We start from the raw sequence: 13,819 nt of genomic DNA, 5'->3' as shown, positions 1-13,819 counted from the left end.
CAAGGCGCGGCCAATTCAGAGAAATGCAATTGTCATCTCTTGCCCACCCAATCCCTTCCACACACGCGCGTTGGAGACTTTACTGAGGATAAGCCTGGACATTTTAGAGAGAGATAAGGAAAACGCAGCTCAGAGACTGTCACGTTGCGGAGGAGGTAGCAGTCAGTCAGCAGTTAAAACCGTTACAATTTAAAGACTCAATGTTGGGATGTTCAACTTTCATCAGGAAAGAAAGAAAGCAAGAAAGAAAGAGGGAAAAAGAGAAAGAGAGAAAGAAAGACTTGGATTTATATAATGCCTTTCAAGACACCAGACGTCTCAAAACGCTTTACAGCCAATGAAGTACTTTTGGAGTGTAGTCACTGTTGTAATGTAGGAAACGCAGCAGCCAATTTGTGCACAGCAAGCTCCCACAAACAGCAATGTGATAATGACCAGATAATCTCTTTTTTTGTTATGTTGATTGAGGGATAAATATTGGCCAGTCACCAGGGATAACTACCCGCTCTTCTTCCAAATAGTGCCATGGGATCTTTTACGTCCACTTGAGAGAACAGACGGGACCTCTTTAACGTCTCATCCAAAAGACGGCACCTCCGACAGTGCAGCACTCCCCTGGAGTGTCAGCCTAGATTAATGAGCTCAAGTCGCTGACTCCAAGGTGAGGCTGCTTGAGCCACAGCTGATACAAAGGGTTAAATTATCTGACCAGGTTGCACAAACTTGGCTTGTATTCCTTGAGTTTAGAAAGTAAAGGGATTCAATTGGATCGATATTTAAGTATTTCCTCTGGTGGGGGAATCCAGAACAAGGGGCCACAATCAAAGTTAGAGCTAGGCCTTTCGGGAGAGAAATTAGGAAGCATTGCTTCACACAAAGGGCAGTGGAAATCTGGAACTCTCTCTGCTAGAAGGCTCTGGATGCTGGGAGTCAATTGGAGCTTTCAAGATGAGGATCGATAGATTTTTGTTGGGTAAGGGTATTACGGGATATGGATCAAAGGCGGCACATGGAGTTGAGGTACAGATCAACCATGATCCAACTGAATGTCAGAACAGTCTCAAGGGGCTGAATGGCCTTCTCCCGTTCCTGTATTAGTGACTGGATAGATTACTGTACTGTTTGAAGGAGGAATCAATGCAAATAGATGACAAATACATCATCATAGGCAGTCCCTCGGAATCGAGGAAGACTTGCTTCCACTCTAAAAATGAGTTCTTAGGTGACTGAACAGTCCAATACAGTCTCTGTCACAGGTGGGACAGATAGTCGTTGAGGGAAAGGGTGGGTGGGACTGGTTTGCCGCACGCTCCTTCCGCTGCCTGCGCTTGGTTTCTGCATGCTCTCGGCGACGAGATTCGAGGTGCTCAGCGCTCTCCCGGATGCACTTCCTCCACTTAGGGCGGTCTTTGGCCAGGGACTACCAGTAGGGATGTTGCACTTTATCAAGGAGGCTTTGAGGGTGTCCTTGTAATGATTCCTCTGCCCACCTTTAGCTCATTTGCCGTGAAGGAGTTCCGTGAAGGTAGAGTGCTTGCTTTGTGAGTCTTGTGAATAGCATGCGGACAATGTGGCCCGCCCAGCGGAGCTGATCAAATGTGGTCAGTGCTTCAATGTTGGGGATGTTGGCCTGGTCAAGGACGCTAATGTTGGTGCGTCTGTCCTCCCAAGAGATTTGCAGGATCTTGCAGAGAATCGTTGGTGGTATTTCTCCAGTGACTTGAGGTGTCTACTGTACATGACAGGTAGGGAGGTGGAGGGAACAATGGACCGGTTAGTGGGAGTCCAACGTCTCAGTTTACTGATCTCAGTGATGTTGACATGTGTAGGAAACACCCATCTTTTTTATGTACCTTAGTCTAAGATTAAGTCTCAATTGTATTATTGAAAATTAGTACGGGTAAAGATATTGGGGGACAAAATTCGATAACCCCGCAAATGGGGATTGCGATGTACGATTAACCCGCGCCCGCTCAATGTAATGCCAACTTCGTGCTGCCCGCTCATTTCAATGATTTCAGCGAGCAGCGAGTGCTAACTGAGCTGTAAGGTTCTGCAAAAGCAACCATGGAGAAATGTGGCAGGGAGAATGGGAAGATGCCATGTTTAAAATGACCAACTGCAGCCAACAGCCTGTAAACCGTGGAGGATGATGGGACTCTGGCCACCCTGTACAGTAACAGACAGTGTTGCAGGGGTACGGAACCGGACGGGGGATGAGCCAGCTACCGTAAGGGGGAAGAGTGTACATTCAGTTCTTCCAGGAAAATGGATGCAAGGCAATTTTATATTTTAAAAGGATATTTCTCTGGCTTTTCATGTAAAACCCTCACAGAAGAGGCAACATGTCCAGGCAAAATCTCCCCAGTAATACACAAGGCAACACAATGGGTATCAGTTTGAACAATTAAACGAAGGCCCACGGGTCTGATGCAATCATTTTGGCCAGCCCAGACAGAGTGGCACCTCTGTCGAGATAGTGAACAATCATCTTCATTCACCCCATCAGCGAGCGACAGGATACAGGAAGTGTGGCTAATCTCCCATTCAAGACAGATCGATACACATCGAACTGCCATTCACACCCCATTTTATTCAAGGAAGACCCAAGAAAAAGGCATGCAGTTTTGGCGCGAAGATGAATGGACTATAAGAAAAAACTGCAAAAACACACAAGAAGGTTTTTGAGGTTGGAGTTTGGAGGTTGGAGGTTGGAGTCAGTTTTTGCTTTGAGTTGTAGAGTTGAGTTAAGAAGGTGGGAGTCAGTTTTCGTTGTGGTTGAGTTGAGTTAAAGGGGAGTTGAGTCAGCTTTTCACAGGGCCCTCGCTCTGGGGGAGGTGTGCTTAACTCCAGCAGCATTTTGCTCAGGAGCCAACCGAGAGGCAAATAGAAGAAACCGACGCAACATCGAGGAGGAAAACCGAACCGACCAACAACGTAAAACCCATCCCAGAGGGACCCCGAGCTGAAATAAGTTACCCCAGAACCCCGGAGTTGATAGGATTGTGAGTATAGCCCAAACCCCCTCACAGACTTAATTTAGGATAGGAATTGGTAAGAAGGGTGGAAGTGGGAGGAGGGGTTGTGTGTGGGTGGAATGATTCAACCTCTTATCTTCCCCTTCCCTGTTGCGAGAACTTTTTGTGTTGTTGAGTGAGATTGTGCCATAGCTGCTATTTACTATGCCCTCTATCTTTGTGTTTACTATTCTAAATAAACAACATTAGCCATTTTGCACTCTTACCCACTGTGTCTGGTGCCTCGTTACTCACCCACCCTCATAAATCGCACGTACAGAACCTCAGGGGAGTGTGGATTCGAAGCCACACCCCAAGCTCCCCTTACAATGGCGACCACGAAGGGACATGCGTTGAGTGAGGGTGAAGAGACAGTCAGTCTTGGTGGAGAGGAGTATAAAATGGAGAGTAGGATTGCTAGGTATGTAACAGCAAGGATAAACTGCTCAAGGAAGTGGGTGCAGGCGCTGCTGAGGGCTGAACGGCCTGAGGACGTAGCAGCCAGGTGGACCCAGAGTAAAGATCATAAAAGATCAGTGGAATATGGCAGTGTGGCTGATTTGCTTTCGGAAGCAAATACAGATCTTGGACAGCCAGGTAGACATCCTGCAGACAGAGTTAGCTGAGCAGAGAGAGGAGCTAGTAAAGAACAGCAAAGAAAGGGAAAAGCTGGATCAGGATTTAAAGTGGGAGAGGCAGGAACGAGAGAAGGATGGAGAAAGCTATCGCAACCACAGGGAGTACCTTCAGTCCCAGGTAACTGAGGGAAAAGGTTACGTCGGGGGATTGCAGGAGGAACTTGCCCAGGCTCAGAACCAGGGAAGGTTGGAAGAGGGTAAGAGTCTCCAGCTACAGGCTGCGCTTCAGGCGTGCCACAGCAGGGCAGAGGTGGATCATCGTTCCTTTCAGGAACAAATTGATCGGCTCACCCTGGCTCTGGCTGAAGCCAAAGCAGCCCTTGTTCTAGCCGGAGCAAAAGCTCTGGAAGTGCCCGAGACTTGAATCCCCACCCGGCCCGGCACCAAAGCTCCGGCCCCAGCTGAGGCAAAAGCCCTTGGCTGGGCTGAAAGCAAGGCACCCAGTAAAGGAGTGGTGTGCCTTATCAGCCCAGCCGAGGTGCGGAAGAGGGAGCATAGTGAAACAGGCTATAGGGAGGAAGAATCCTACAGGCCCTCTCCCACAGCCCCATTGGGGATCCCGGAGGAGAGGCAGGGTGAAATGCTGGAATCTAAGCCTCCGGGAGCAGCCCCAATGTGCCCCATCAGGCAGAGTAGATTCGGACCACCCACAGTGAGTCAGGCTGAGGATCCCCTACAGAACCAGTACGTGGTTCCCCACAGTGCCACCCAGCTGCGGCAGATGGTGGCCCATGTGAATAAACTTACCCGAAAAGGAGACCCCTCTGTCCACTTTATGGAAGTAGAGCAGGTAGGAGACATAAATGATTGCGATAAGGCCGAACGGAGCAAACTGCTCCTGTTCTCACTGGACCCAGCCCTGTGTCAGGCTCTCTCTGCTGAGAGCAAGAGGGGTCAGCGAACAGTGGTCGCTCCCCAGGAGGATATCCTGGAGGCCATGGGGTTGAACGATGGCTGTCCGTTCGACCGGGTACAGGCCACTGTCCAGAGACCCGGGGAGACCCCCCAGGCGTTCGCTGATCGACTGTGGCCAGTGTACGAGGAAGCCAGTGGGGGGAATTTGGACCGAACCCAGCTGGATGCACACTGATGTGGTCGCTGGCTGCGTGCACTGGTGGCAAACAACCTACCGGAGTTGCGCGCCCAGGCTAACCTGTGGTTCGATTTCAGAGACCCCCAAGCCACAGAGGAGACGGTGCTGAGGTAGCTGACCCTCTCTTTTCGCAATGGCAGAATCGGGGGGGGGGGCGGAGAAACCCACCAAGGGGAAGGTGTGTGAGATCCATCCCGACTCTGATAAGAGAGAGTGGAGGCAAGAAGGGAATTGGCAGGCAGGCAGAGAGGTGGTTTGCTACGGGTGCGGGGAGACAGGGCACATGAGGAGGGAATGCCGGGCTCTGAGGCAGTAAAAGAGAGGTCCACAGGCCCCAACCTCAGCCCCAGTCCCCGCGGCCTCGAGCCCTCCAAAGCCAGCTGTGCCCAGCCCTGCCGCCCCACTCGAGGATTTCCTCGCGGCTCTGCAGGCACTCCTTACCCAGACTGGGAAGGTCGCAGCCCTGACCGGGGGCGAAGTCCCTCAGGCCCAGACCAACACCCCCCAATGACTAGACCCCGAGGAACCCGTGTACCTCTGCCCGGTCACCTATGATGCGTGGAACAGACCACGTGCCATGATGGGTGTTGAGGGGGTCCGGGGGAGTATCTGCTGGACACAGGGGCCTCTTGCTCACTGGTTCATGTAGATGACCCGACCACCTCACCCCTATCCAGTGGGATCCCCTACTGCCTAACCAGCTTCACTGGAGAAGAACACGAGGGCTTCTTCTCCAAATCACTGCAGATACACATAGGCCCCCTCCACACCATGTGGAAGTGTGTCCTTCTGCCATGGGAGGGAGTGGGTAAAGGCATCCTAGGGGCAGATTTCCTCAGCGGCCAGAAAATTCTGGTCGTTCTAAGGAACCACTGTCTGTGGGGCACAGCTGACACCGGGGAGGGGGAAGAGACAGCAGTCATCCAGGGGAAGCAGGGGAAGGGTTCCCTCTGCACTGTAAAGCCGAAGGAGGGATATGACCTCAGCGCTCTGGTAGACGGCACCCCGATGATCTATCAGGCTTTTGTGCGGGCCAACCTGGCGGCATTTGCCAGACATAAGCACGACTGTGGACGGGTAAATGGGGTCGAGGTCAGAGCAGATGGGGACCCCATGTCTAAGCCCCAGAAGCAGTATAATTTTCCCAGGGAGGCTGAGGCAGACCTAGAGGTCGCATTGGGATCTCGAGTCAGACAGGGAGTGTTGAGACCAATAGCCACACATGTGAACTCTCCACTTTGGCCGGTTAGGAAAACGGACAATTCTTGGAGGGCCATGGTGGACTACCGAGTCCTCAATAAAAATATCCCTGCCTGTGTACCCACAGTGGCAGCCGTAGCCGACCTAGTCACAGCCATCCCCACGTCCGCAGCCGTCTTTACAGTGCTGGACATCTCGAATGGGTTCTGGTCCATCCCACTGCGGCGGGAGGAGCAGTACAAATTCACCTTTACATTCAAAGGACAGCAGGATACCTGGAACTGTCTTCCCCAGGGCTTCCACAACAGTCCAAGCATTTTTCATCCATGTATGACCAACTGCCTGAAAGAGTTGAGTAGACCCAGACAGCTCGTCCAGTATGTGGACGACCTGCTGCTATTCTCCGATTCGGAGGAAGAGCACGGTCCCCTGCTGGCAGAGCTGTTGGGACTGCTGCACGAGAAGGGTTTTAAAGTAAACCCTAAGAAAGCACAGATCGGCCAGACAGAGGTAAAATTCCTGGGGCTGACTGTGTGGGCAGGGGAGAGAGCCATTGATGAGGCTAAGAGGAGGGCAGTTCAGGAATTACTGGCCCCGACTACAGTTACAGGGGTGAGGTCGTTCCTGGGTCTGACCGGTTACTGCAGAGACTTCATTGAGGATTACGCAGCCATTGCAGTCCCCCTACTCTGGCTCCTGCGCAAAGGCGTGGAGTGGGAGTGGGATGAGGATGTGATGCAGCGTTTACCCGCCTCAATGGAGACCTGCAGAAAGCTCCGGCCCTGGGAGCGGTAAATGAGGGCGAGGAATTTTTCCTGGAGGTAGCAGCCAGCGGGGATAGCTTAAGTGCTGTGCTGATGCAACAGCGGCACGGCCAGCTGAGGCTGGTGGTCTACTCCTCCAGGGTCCTCACTGAGGGTTAGAGGGGTTACTCAAACTGTGAAAGGCATCTGCTGGCCACCCACTGGGCAGTGAAGCGGTGGCAGGTGTTTACAGGAGTGTCCCCAATCACCCTCCTCACTCAGCACACCCCCACTCAGATGCTGCTGGATGGGAGAATTAAGGATGGGACAGTGAGCAGCGTACACATTGCTTGCTGGACCCTCCTGCTCTCACAGATGGATTTGAGAGTAAGAGAGATGTGTGAGCCCTGACGTGCTGTACCCCGGGAAAGCCCACCGTTGCTCCGTTGAGGGGGTCTGGGACGTGGACATAGGGCTCCGGGCGGGGATCCATCCCCACGGCCGGGAGATCTATGTTGACGGGTCCAGCACGGTGGTGGCGGGGGAAAGGCTCACAGGGTGCGGGATTTATGATCCCCAGGCAGGCATTGCCAGGGCCATAAAGCTCCCAAACACCATGAGCGCCCAGCATGCTGAACTGTCGGCAGTCATGTATGTAGTCACCCACCCTGACGAATTCCCACGGCCCTATACTATCTGTTCAGATAGTATGTTCACCTGCAATGCCTGCACGGAGTACCTAGCCATCTGGTCCCGTCGCGGGTATACATCTGCAGACGGTAAGCCCCTGGCCATAAAACCCCTACTGCAGCACATCATGCAGGCAGTAGGGACCGAGGCAGACATTTGCATTCACAAAGTAAAGGCCCATAACAAACATGAGCTGGACACCCCGGACTGGAGGTCACCTGGCAAAGGGTGGAACAGGTCGGGTGGTGGCCCCAGCTCCAGGAAGACACTCGTGAATTTTGCGCGAACTGTCTTGTCTGTGCAACCAATAATCCAGATCCCCAGAAAAGAAAGGTGTCTCTAGGACACACAAGGAGGGTAGAGGGACCATGGCAATCGATACAAATCGATTACATAGGGCCCCTACCTGTGGCTAAGGGAGGGTATCGGTGCTGCCTGGTTTTGGTGGACACTTTCACAAAGTGGGTTGAAGCCTTCCCTTGCCGAACAGCCACAGCAGCGGGGACCGCAGGGATATTGGTTAGGGAGGTGGGGACTTCCACAGTATGTGGAGTCCGACCGGGAGAGCCACTTCACGGGACAGGTCATGCAGGCAACCCTTAAGGTGCTGGGGATTGAGGGGAAGTAGCACGTCGCCTACAACCCCCAGTCCTCGGGGCTAGTGGAGCGTATGAATAGGACCTTGAAAGAAAAACTCAGGAAGGAGACTGGGGATTCCCCGCAGAGGTGGGTGGAGAGGTTGCCCCTGGTTTTGATGGGGATCCGGGCCAGCCAGTCGAAAAGCACGGGGTATTCCCCGTACGAGCTCATGACTGGAAGAGCCATGCGAACCCCCACCCATGTACTTGCCCCGGTCCTGACGGAAGCTCAGGTAATCGAGGTGAATAGGGACCGCTTTACCAAGGGTCTGTTGGAGCATCTCAAGCAGATTCACCGGCAGGCGGCCACTAACATGGGGAAGCAGCATCAGACCAACCGATTGCTGCTGGAACCGAGCAAACACCACGAGTGGCAGGTGGGGAACCAGGTCATGGTCCGCAACTTTGCCAGGGTGGGAGTCTTTGAGCCACTATACATGGGGCCTTACAGCATTGTTGACAAGGCAAGCCCCATAGTATACGTGGTCAAGATGCTCCGCCGGGTTAAATGGTTTCACATTAACCAATGTAAACTGTTTAACCCCAACAAGGCAAAACCTCGTGGGAAAGGGCAGCCCGGAGGGATAATCCCGACGGGAAGCCCGGCCCCCAGCCCACCACTGTAGCCCCACCGATCCCACCACAAGGAGCAGTGAGTTGCTTCACAGGTACAAACTACCCACAAATTTGGGACCCACAGGAAAGGAGATTCCCACCCTACATATGGGACGAGGACTCACCTCCACCCGTTAGGAGATCCGCTTGGACTCCGCAGCCAAGGGTGCCATGTCCTTAGCAGCCTGTTTTACTTTCCCGAGAAGTACTAGGGGAAAAGGGCCACATGCAGGGCAGGCAGCCAATCACTGGGCGTGACCCCGCAGCCAAGGTCTCCTGACGGGGAAAGGGTTGTACCGGAGGAAGGAGCCGCCGACAATGAGGAATCTGTCAGTGATAGCCTAGCTTTTGGTGCAGACAGCCCAGAGCCGGCAGGAGAGAGGGTGGCGGCGGGTCCCAGTAGTAAGTGGTCCCTAGAAGAACTGGGGAAACGCTGTGACAGTATCAGCTGCGAGTGGTTTCGGTGGAACCCTTGTACAACCCAAAGCCCCCAGAGGATACGGGAGTCCTCGGCAGTGAAGAGCTTGCTGGGGGAATTTTCGTTGCTCCCGAGGACAGCCAGCCATCCCTGGAGGGGGTGAGGGGCTGTACCAGCCCAGTAAGCACCACCCGAAGCTCGGGGGACACTTTGGCAGGGGAGACAGAGGGGCCGCGGAGGTCAGTCCGGCCCAAGAGGCCAAAGGAGAGGTGGTCTCCCCCCTACATTCCCCGTCATAAAAGGAGTGTCCCAGGGATTAACACAGCCACCCAGGAAGGGTGGCAAGCAGGTTAAAAAGGAGAGCAGTAGGTGTGTACAGATATATATAAAGATTTCTCTAGTGCAGTGGGGCTCAGGTGGCCTCTGCAATATAGGGAGTATAACAGTGAGGCTTTTGAACCAATAGGATAGGGAGCCTGGACTTTCTTTTTTTTCTCTCACTTCCTTTTTTGTGTAAGGTTTGTGTGCTGTTTCAAGTGTTTATTAGTTGAAACCCCTTGACTTCCACAGTAAAATTGCGGTTTGCGGTCAAACCGATAGGCACACACAGTTTAAACCTGTGCAGGCGTACTGTGAGGAGCAGACAGAGTGGAAAATGGGGGAGGGATGAGCCAGGGGGCTCAGGGTTTTTGAACCAAATGAGGTTTTGTCTTTCAGAAGAGGAACCAGAGGTGAGGAAAATCCTGCTCCTGTGCACCTACATCAGAATATGCATCGGCTACCAGGGAGAGACTGAAGAAGCCATTATTTTTGGATGCTCAGGGGTGCAGGCACCGACTGTCACCACAGGAGAAGGGACACCAGGGGTAGAGGGGACCGTAATATATGCCCACAGGGGAAGGTGGCCAGGGTGGGTGGGGTCCAATTCCACGAGATACTCCAGCCACTCCGGGGTCACGTATGGGGAAGCATCAGTCTCCTGCCCCAGCATTGAGGTGACCGCACCCCGGGTTAGGGTAGTGGTTGGGAAGACGGTTCGCCTGACCTGTAAGGGGCACATCCCGGTGGGAAGGTGGTGGTGGCTCAGGAAGCTGTGCAAGGACATGGGAAACCCGACAGCAGATTGGGAGAGACTGGACAACAGCACCTACCGGACCATCACGGGCACCCAGGGGGGAGTGAGTGTGTGTTGGGATAAATGGTGGGAGGCGGAGTTAGGAGTGTATGTGTGCATGTGGGGATCAGAGAAGATATGCCCTGCAGGCATCTCCATAGCGTTCTCCCGACAGTGGCGGGATGAAGGGGAGGGGATGGGATGGGACCAGAGCATGGTCGCATGCATAGTAAGCCACCCCAGCTCCATCCACGCCACCGAGTTAAGCACACACCACAGACAGCCCCTGCCCACAGCCCCGACCGAACCAACTGACACGGACAGATGCCCTACCACCACCCAGGGACCAGAAAACGGTTTGGTTTTGGTTCCCACGGACAAGCTGCTATACCGGGGGGTCCACTACACCGTGGCCACCGTCATCCTAAACCTTACCGAGGTGCACCTACCTGAGTGGTGCCCAAAAGAGACAGAACACCTCTACCAGGCTCTCCTTCGCGAAATGTTCAGGACTCGATTTTGGCTATTTGAATAAGACTTTGCTGTACCATCTACAACCCAAAGACAACGTCAAACCGAAAAGACACAGAAGATGGATCTGGAATGATGTTTTTACCGGTTTCAATACCGGGGCATCAATGATTAATAGCATGGACAATTATGTAGCACATTTCGGATACCACATTCCATTTTTACCAGAGCACCTGACAGATCTGTTTAAAGCAGCACAAAAATCCCAGAAACATTATTTTACCCTACAACAAAAACACAGTAAAATTGGGAGCCCAGATAGCTGACTTAAATTCAATGCCCTGGTGGGATTGGGGGTTGGACGTCGAGGTCCCGGCCTGGGACCGCATCCTCTCTCACACCCTGGTAGTGGCACAGCTGATCATCGTAGCCGATTTGCTGGCGATCCGCTACCAGCTTAGGAGAAAGGGCCGTCGTTTAAAAATTGAGAAAGCTATGCGAGAGGCCAAGTCAAAGGCCAAACGAAAAGGGAGGTCTAGCTAAGTCTATGCAGTATGACGGGACTGATTGTACGAGCCGAATGTATTGCACTGTAAAGAAAAGTCTGTACCTTGTAAAAGGTCCGTACATCCCTATCTGTAATACTATGATGTGTGATACTATGTACTATTATGATTTTGGTCAAGGATATTGGTTGAGAAGCATTTTTACATTTTCAGTATTGTATTGATACCAAATGTATGAATACCATTGGTGTATTTTAATGTTTTAGCGTGGGTTTAGATAAGATTTGGGGAAGATTGGCTCTGTGAGAGGGAAAAGGTTTTGCTTCACATTTTGAAAACACCCTGAGACAGAGTGTTTTAACGGGGTACTGTAAGGTTCTGCAAAACCAACCACAGAGACATGTGGCAGGGAGAATGGGAAGATGCCATGTTTAAAATGACCAACTGCAGCCAACAGTCTGTAAACCACAGAGGATGATGGGACTCTGGCCACCCTGTACAGTAACAGACAGTGTTGCAGGGGTACGGAACCGGACGGGGGATGAGCCAGCTACCGTAAGGGGGAAGAGTGTACATTCGTTCTTCCAGGAAAATGGATACAAGGCAACTTTATATTTTAAAAGGACATTTCTCCAGCTTTTCGTGTAAAACCCTCACAGAAGAGGCAACATGTCCAGGCAAAATCTCCCCAGTAATACACAAGGCAACACAATGGGTATCAGTTTGAATAATTAAACAAAGGCCCACAGGTCTGATGCAATCATTTTGGCCAGCCCAGACAGAGTGGCACCTCTGTCGAGATAGTGAACAATCATCTTCATTCACCCCATCAGCGAGTGACAGGATACAGGAGGTGTGGCTAATCTCTCATTCCAGACAGATCGCTACACATCGAACTGCCATTCCCACCCCATTTTATTCAAGGAAGACCTAAGACAAAGGCATGCAGTTTTGGCGCGAAGATGAATGGACTATAAGAAAAAACTGCAAAAACACACAAGAAGGTTTTTGAGGTTGGAGGTTGGAGTCAGTTTTTTGCATTGAGTTGTAGAATTGAGTTAAGAAGGTGGGAGTCAGTTTTCGTTGTGGTTGAGTTGAGTTAAAGGGGAGTTGAGTCAGCTTTTCACAGGGCCCTCGCTCTGGGGGAGGTGTGCTTAACTCCAGCAGCTTTTTGCTCAGGAGCCAACCGAGAGGCAAATAGAAGAAACCGACGCAACATCGAGGAGGAAAACCGAACCGACCAACAACGTAAAACCCATCCTAGAGGGACCCCGAGCTGAAATAAGTTACCCCAGAACCCCGGAGTTGATAGGATTGTGAGTATAGCCCAAACACCCTCACAGACTTAATTTAGGATAGGTAAGAAGGGTGGGAGTGGGAGGTGGGGTTGTGTGTGAGTGGAATGTTTCAACCTCTTATCTTCCCCTTCCCTGTTGCGAGAACTTTTTGTGTTGTTGAGTGAGATTGTGCCATTACTGTTATTTACGACCTCTTCCTATGCCCTCTATCTTTGTGTTTACTATTCTAAATAAACAACATTATCCATTTTGCACTGTGTCTGATGCCTCGTTACTCACCCATCCTCATAAATCGCACGTATAGAACCCCAGGGGAGTGTGGATTCGAAGCCACACCCCAAGCTCCCCTTACAGAGCTGTTGATTGGTTGCACACATCAACAGGGGCCCCAAGATCGGGAGAGGTCAGCACCAGTTAATGCTAGCCTGCACAGCTTAATGTTAGCCTGCACCTCTGAAAGGGGAGATACATTGTGGCTGCAGTAGGTGCTGGGACTGAATCTGACCTGGGAAAGACTCAAGAATGGTACAACATGGGAGGGATTGGCTCCAAGGTTTTCCAACACCATGTCGGCGGCCTTGGTGAAGGAGGTGGAAAGAAGGAGAGATTTACTGCCTCCACAAGTCCAGGAGGCTTTCCAGACACTCGCTCAGGAGGTAGTGGGAGCAGATAGCCGTCGAGGTCAATGCCAGCAGTGTAGCCCCGAGGAAGTGGATGCAGTGCCGCAAGAAGTTCAATGACCTCACTCGAGTGGTCATGGTCAGTGAATGCATCTTCAAATACAATATCCGACCAACTGTACTCTGTGCACCACACCACCATCATTCATCTATGAACACTCTCTATCAATCAGGACTCATACCAAACATTCAAAGCTTCATCTCACATTCAGCACTGCCGCAAGCCTCACACCCACATCTCATTCCTTGCACACACTGCCAACTATTCAACCATGATAGCCACATCACAAAACAGATTGCACCGCACTCACTGACAACACTTCCCTCTCGATTGCAGGTCAAGGTGGCGCACAACAGGAGGTAGTAGGAGCTAACCAGAGGTGGGAAGGCACACCTGCATGTCGTAACCTCCATGGAGGAGACAACGCTGGCCATTATTTGGATGGCTATTGCTGAGCCCGTGGCCAGTATCAGGGATGAAATCATGCAAGGTGACGGCATACTCATAACTAATCTTCCTTCTCACATCCCACTTCCCCCTCATCCCACAATCTCTTCTGATTTACAAGCTGCATGTGGTGCAAGCATGCACCTCTTGCTTTGCTCCTCCCCTCATCACAACCCGACCCTTGCGTCTTTCTCTGTTCAGATACCCAAGAAGTGCAACCTGCCCAGCCAGTGAGGAGTGCAATGAGGAG

This window comes from Pristiophorus japonicus, chromosome 12 (genome assembly GCF_044704955.1).
Source record: "Pristiophorus japonicus isolate sPriJap1 chromosome 12, sPriJap1.hap1, whole genome shotgun sequence".
In the NCBI taxonomy this organism is placed as follows: Eukaryota; Metazoa; Chordata; class Chondrichthyes; family Pristiophoridae; genus Pristiophorus; species Pristiophorus japonicus.
This window is presented reverse-complemented; position numbering follows the sequence as displayed.